The sequence below is a fragment of the Triticum aestivum genome, chromosome 2D, assembly GCF_018294505.1.
Source record: "Triticum aestivum cultivar Chinese Spring chromosome 2D, IWGSC CS RefSeq v2.1, whole genome shotgun sequence".
Classification (NCBI taxonomy): domain Eukaryota; kingdom Viridiplantae; phylum Streptophyta; class Magnoliopsida; order Poales; family Poaceae; genus Triticum; species Triticum aestivum.
Genome location: NC_057799.1, coordinates 543736787 through 543743990, shown reverse-complemented (window position 1 = coordinate 543743990; position 7204 = coordinate 543736787).

The window sequence follows — 7204 nt, the reverse complement described above, 5'->3', positions numbered from 1 at the left end:
TGCAGTAGGAGCACTCAGTTTCAGGCTTGGGTCCAGCTTTGGGCTTCTTCATGGGAGCGGCAACTTGCTTTTCATTCTTCTTGAAGTTCCCTTTCTTCCCCTTGCCCTTTTCTTGAAACTAGTGGTCTTGTTAACCATCAACACTTGATGCTCATTTTTGATTTCTACCTCCACGGCCTTAAGCATTACGAAGAGCTCGGGAATCATTTTCGCCATCGCTTGCATATTATAGTTCATCATGAAACCTTTGTAGCTTGGTGGCAGTGACTGAAGAACTCTGTCAATAACACTCTCAACTGGAAGATCAATTCCCAGCTGAGTCAAGTGGTTATGATACCCAGACATTTTGAGTATGTGTTCACTGAAAGAACTATTCTCCTCCATCTTGCAGCTATAGAACTTGTTGGAGACTTCATATCTCTACCCGGGCATTAGCTTGAAATATAAACTTCAGCTCTTGGAACATCTCATATGCTCTGTGATGTTCAAAACATCTTTGAAGTCCCGGCTCTAAGCCGTAAAGCATGGCACACTGAACTATTGAGTAGTCATATGATCGAGTTTGCAAGACGTTCATAACATCTGCAGTAGCTCCTGCAGCAGGTCTATCACCTAGCAGTGCATCATGGACATAATTCTTCTATGCAGCAATGAGGATAATCCTCAAGTTACGGACCCAGTCCGTGTAGTTTCTACCATCATCTTTCAACTTAGCTTTCTATAGGAAGGCATTAAAATTCAGGGGAACGGTAGCACGGGCCATTATCTACAACATAGATATGCAAAAACTATTAAGACTAAGTTCATGATAAATTAAGTTCAATTAATCAAATTACTAATGAACTACCACTGAAATAAACATCCCTCAAGTTATCTAAGTGATACATGATCCAAATCAACTAACCCATGTCCGACCATCACGTGAGATGGGGTAGTCATCAACGGTGGACATCTCTATATTGGTCATATCTACTATATGACTCACATTCGACCTTTCGGTCTCTAGTGTTCCGAGACCATGTCTATACATGCTAGGCTCGTCATGTTTAACCCAAGTATTCTGCATGTGCTAAACTGTCTTACACCCATTGTATGTGAATGTAGAGTCTATCACACCCGATCATCACGAGGTGCTTCAAAATGACGAATGGTGCATACTCGGCGAGAACACTTTTATCTTGAAATTTAGTGAAGGGATCATCATATAATTCTACCGCCGTTCTAAGCAAAATAAGATGCATAAAGGATAAACATCACATGCAATAAAAATATGTGACATGGTATGGCCATCATCATCTTGTGCTTCTGATCTCCATCTCCAAAGCACCGTCATGATCTCCATCTTCACCAGCTCGACACCTTGATCTCCATCATTGCGTCTTTGTCGTCTCGCCAATCTAATGCTTCTACAACTATTGCTAACGCATAGCGATAAAGTAAAGCAATTACATGGCGCTTGCATTTCATACAATAATTAAGAGAAAAACCTAAGGCTCCTGCTGGTTGTCGATATTACAAAACATGATCATCTCATACAACAACGTATATCACATCATGTCTTGACCATATCACATCACAACATGCCTTGCAAAAACAAGTTAGCCGCCCTCTACTTTGTTGTTGCAAGTTTTTCGTGGCTTCTACGGCTTCTAGCAAGAAACGTTCTTAACTACACAAAAACCACAACGGTGATTATCAAGTTTGCCGTTTTAAACTTCTTGACCGGCCATAGTCAAATTCGATTCACCTAAATTAGGAGAAACAGACACCTGCCAGACACCTTTTTGTAAAACAAGTTGCATGTCAGTCGGTGGAACTGGTCTCATGTACGTGGACATGTAAGGTTGGTCTGGGCTGCTTCATCCCATAGTGTCGCCGAATCAAAATAAGAGGTTGGTGGTAAGTAGTATGACCATCACCGCCCACAACTCCTTTGTGTTATACTCGTGCATATCATCTACGCATAGACCTGGCTCGGATTCCACTCTTGGGGAACGTTGCATGGAAAACAAAAAAATTCTACGCACATGCAAGATCTATCCATGGAGATGCATATCTATAAGAGGGAAGAGTGTGCCTACGTACACTCGTAGAGCGTAAGCGGAAGCATTTATTAACGCGGTTGATGTAGTCAAACTTCTTCGCGATCCAACCAATCAAGTACCGAACGTACGGCACCTCCGAGTTCAGCACACGTTCAGCTAGGTGACGTCCTCGCCTTGTTGATCCAGCAAGATGAGCTAAGTAGTAGATGAGTTCCGGCAGCACGACGGCGTGGTGACGGTGATGGTGATGCTATCTCCGTAGGGCTTCGCCTAAGCACTCCGAAAATATGACCGAGGGATCAAACTATGGAGAGGGGCACCGCACACGGCGAAGAGATTGTCGTCCCCTGTGTGGCTCCCCCTACTCATGTATATATATGTGTGGCGGGAGGAGGGAAGGCAGCCAGGGCACCCCCAAGGGGGGTGGCGGCCACCCTTGGCCCCTGCCCTGTTGCGCCCCCCTTTCCTTCTAGGCGCACGGGAGGAAGGCAGGGGAAGGTGGCGCCCCCCTTTCATTTCTCTCATGAGGAGGGAAAGGCAGGAGGGGCCAACCCTCCCCCTTTCCTTCCCCTAGGGCCGGCGGCCAGGGAGAGAGGCACACCAGCCCCTTGTGGGCTGGTGTGTTCCCCCCTATTGCCCATTAAGCCCATATAGCCTCCGGGGGCTTCCCGTAACCCTTTCCGGTGATCCGATGACAACCCAGTACCTCCCAAAACTCTTCTGGTGTCCAAATAGCATCATCCTATATATCAATATTTACCTCCGGACCATTCCGGAGCTCCTCTTCATGTCTGTGATCTCATCCGGGACTCTTAACAACATTCGGTTACCAAATCACATAACTCACATAACACTATATCATCAACGAACGTTAAGGTTGCGGACCCTACGGGTTCGAGAACTTTGTAGACATGACCGAGACACCTCTCCGGTCAATAACTGAAAGTGCAACTATCCCTGGGTGGTTTTGGTAATTCCTAACAACATATAGCTCATTGAGCTAATGCTATTTCAAGATAAACATTTCAGGAAAGCTCAATGATTGGCATGGCATGGATGAGAAAAGTGGACCCCTCAAAATGCTAAGGACAAAAGAATTGGCTCAAGCTCAAAGCACAAGACACTACATTTTCATTTTAGTGATCCAAGATCACATTGAGTCCATAGGAAAAGCCAATACTATCAAGAGGGGGTGAGGTGTTACTTAATGAGTTTCTTGCTCAAAGTGCTTAGTGATATGCTCCAAAACCCTCAACTACTTTCTCACATCCACATATGTCCCAAACCAAAAGTCAAACTCGGCCCCACCGAAACTTTCTATCCGGTGCCACCGAGTTCAATTGACATAGCCATTGCCAGAAACCCTAGTCTTTTCGATCTCACCGATAGGGATCTCGGTCTCACCGAGATGGGATTGTAATCTCTCTGTTTCCCTTCGTAACGTTTCGGTCAAACCGAGATGAGCGATCGGTCCCACTGAGATTGCAATGCAAACTTTCTGTTTCCCTTTCGTAACGTTTCGGTCCAACTGAGATGAGTGAATCGGTCCCACCGAGTTTGCCTGACCAACTCTCTGTTTGACTATTACCAAAATCGGTCTCACCGAGTTTGTGTAATCGGTCTCACCGAGATTACGTTATGCCCTAACCCTAACAAAATCGGTCTCACCGAGTTGACATGTCGGTCCCACCGAAAACCCTAACGTTCACATTTTGAACTAAATCGGTCCGACCGAGTTTCATGATTCGGTCCCACCGAGTTTGGTGGTTTGTGTGTAACAGTTAGATTTTGTGTGGAGGCTATATATACCCCTCCACTCACTCTTCATTCGTGGGGAGAGCCATCAGAACATGCCTACACTTCCAACATACATTTTCTGAGAGAGAACCTCCTACACTTGTGTTGAGGTCAACATATTCCATTCCAACCACATAAATCTTGATCTCTAGCCCTCCCCAAGTTGCTTTCCACTCAAATCATCTTTCCACCAAATCCTATCCTATGAGAGAGAGTTGAGTGTTGGGGAGACTATCATTTGAAGCACAAGAGCAAGGAGTTCATCATCAACACACCATTTGTTACTTTTGGAGAGTGGTGTCTCCTAGATTGGCTAGGTGTCACTTGGGAGCCTCCGACAAGATTGTGGAGTTGAACCAAGGAGTTTGTAAGGGCAAGGAGATCACCTACTTCGTGAAGATCTACCCGAGTGAGGCAAGTCCTTCGTGGGCGACGGCCATGGTGGGATAGACAAGGTTGCTTCTTCATGGACCCTTCGTCGGTGGAGCCCTCCGTGGACTCACACAACCGTTACCCTTCGTGGGTTGAAGTCTCCATCAACGTGGATGTACAATAGCACCACCTATCGGAACCACGGATAAAAAATCTCCGTGTCAACATTGCGTTTGCTCGCTCAAACTCCTCCCTTTACCTTCATATGCAATTGTTTTACTTTCCGCTGCTATACTCTTAGAATTGCATGTGTAGGTTGATTGCTTGACTTGTGCAAAGTTGCTAAAATCTGCCAAGAATTAAAATTGGTAAAAGGCTAGATTTTTAATTGGTCAAGTAGTCTAATCACCCCCCTCTAGACATACTTTCGATCCTACAAGTGGTATCAGAGCTTTGGTCTCCATTTGCTTTGATTTCCATAGCTTTTGGTGGTCATAGCCTTGGGTTTCACAACCTAGGAGAGTATGGCATCTGGCGAGGGAAATTACCACTGTAGAGGTCCTTACTTTGATGGTACAAATTTTGCTAGTTGGAAGCATAAGATGAAAATGCATATTCTTGGACATAACCCCGCCGTTTGGGCTATTGTGTGTATTGGCTTGCAAGGTGAATTCTTCGATGGGAGAGAACCAAACCGTGAAGCTACCGCGGAAGAGTTGAAGATGCTGCAATACAATGCTCAAGCTTGTGATATTCTCTTCAACGGATTGTGCCCTGAAGAATTCAACAAGATCAGCCGTCTTGAGAATGCAAAGTAAATTTGGGATACTTTGATTGATATGCACGAAGGTACCGACTCCGTCAAGGAATCCAAATTGGATGTGCTTCAAAGTCAACTTGACAAGTTCAAAATGAAGGATGGTGAAGGCATCGCTGAAATGTACTCTAGGCTTGCTCTCATCACAAATGAGATTGCCGGCTTAGGAAGTGAAAGATGACGACAAATTCATCATCAAGAAGATCCTAAGAGCCTTGGATGGAAAATATGATACCGTGTGCACATTGATCCAAATGATGCCCAATTACAAAGATCTCAAGCCAACGGAAGCCATTGGAAGAATTGTTGCTCATGAGATGTCACTCAAGGATAAGGAAGAGCTTCACAACAAGTCAACCGGTGCTTACAAAGCCTCATGTGAAGCTCCTACATCATCAAGTGAGAAGCAAGCCTTCAATGAAGAATTGAGTCTAATGGTAAAGAACTTCAACAAGTTCTACAAGAGTAGAAGCAAGGAAAGAAGTTCCAAGTCAAGGTACTACAATGACAAAAGATCTTCTAGTCGTGAGCGTAATTGCTACAATTGTGGAAGACCCGGACACTATTCCAATGAGTATACGGCTCCCTACAAAAGAAGAGAAGATTCTCCCAAAAGAAGGAGTAGAAGAGAAGAATCACCATCAAGAGAAAGAAGGAGTAGAGATGATCGTTATGAACGAAGACCCTCACGGAGAAGCAAGGATTCGGAAAGAAAAGATAAGTCATCAAGGAGCTACACAAAAAGAAGACATCAAGCTCATGTTGGTGAATGGGTATCCGGCTCCGACTCCGACAATCACTCCGAAAGAAGTTATCACTCCGACTCCGAATATACTCAAGATGAAGGTGTTGCCGGTCTAGCACTTGTGTCAACCAACTCCTATGACATATTTGACTCACAAAATGAAGGAATTGGAAGATGCCTCATGGCCAAAGGTCCAAAGGTAACACACCCCGAGTATGTTGCTTTCAATAGTGATGAAGATGATTTGCTAGGAGATGATGATTTACTTGTTGACAACTCTAGTTATGAAAACTATGATGAGCTTGCTATTAAACATGATAATCAAGATAAAACGAATGATGATGATAAGAAGGAGATTGAGCGTCTAACTAAAGAACTAAACACTCTTAAGTTAGCTCATGAAACTACCTTGGAAGATCATCGAGAACTTTTAAAGACTCATGATAAGCTACGCTTTGAAAAGCTCAACCTTGAGCAAGAACATGAGTTTTTAAAGGCAATCAATGATGATCTTCGCAAGAAAAGTTCTTCTTACATTGCCAAGCATTTACTCTTGTCTACTTACATGCCACAAGTTAAATCTAATAACAAGAACAAGAAAGATTCTTCATCTAGTAGTAACAACAATCATGCTAAATCCAATGTTGTTGCTTCTAGTAGTTCTCTTGATTCCACTAATGATTCTCTTAGCCAAGTTACACTTGAGCAAGAAAATAGCTTATTGAAGGGAATTATAGAGAAAGGTGTTTACAAGAGTCTTGCCGGAAGTAAGCAATTTGAGGAAATTGTACGCAAGCAAGGAAGACACCGGAAGAATCAAGGTGTTGGTTTTGAAAGAAAGTTCAATGCCAATGGAGTTGAGTGGGAAGAAGATCAATACCCCAAGACGAAGTTTGTTCCTCAACAAGAGAAGTATGATCCTACTTCTTTCAAAGGAACACAAGCTCAAGATGATCTTCCACCACAAGACCACAAGCAAAAAGGCAAGGACAAGCTTCAACGGGAGATTGATGCATTCGAGGAAGCACCCAAGGCCTTAGTCAAGTGGGTTCCCAAGACTACATCGAGTTCTACTTCATCAAGTACGACTACAACTCCAAGGATTCCCATCAAAATGGTGTGGATCCCGAAGAAGAAGAACTAGAGAGTTCTTGAGGGTGACTCCGCCAACATACTTCAATCTTATCATTTTGGCAATGACAAGTGCAAACAACTTCCACATCGTGCACTAGTCCAAGGAGTCACAAACCATCTTGTTGGTAAGACAAGGGACAAGGTAACCTAAGGCTTTCATGGACAACATCTTGTGCATACATCACTCTATGTCTATGGATATCCTTGCTTGTTCCTTGTGGGACTAACCCGTGTAGGTATTGAAAGTGCAACTCACTCCAAAGGATTGCTCCGAATGATCTACATCAACATTGA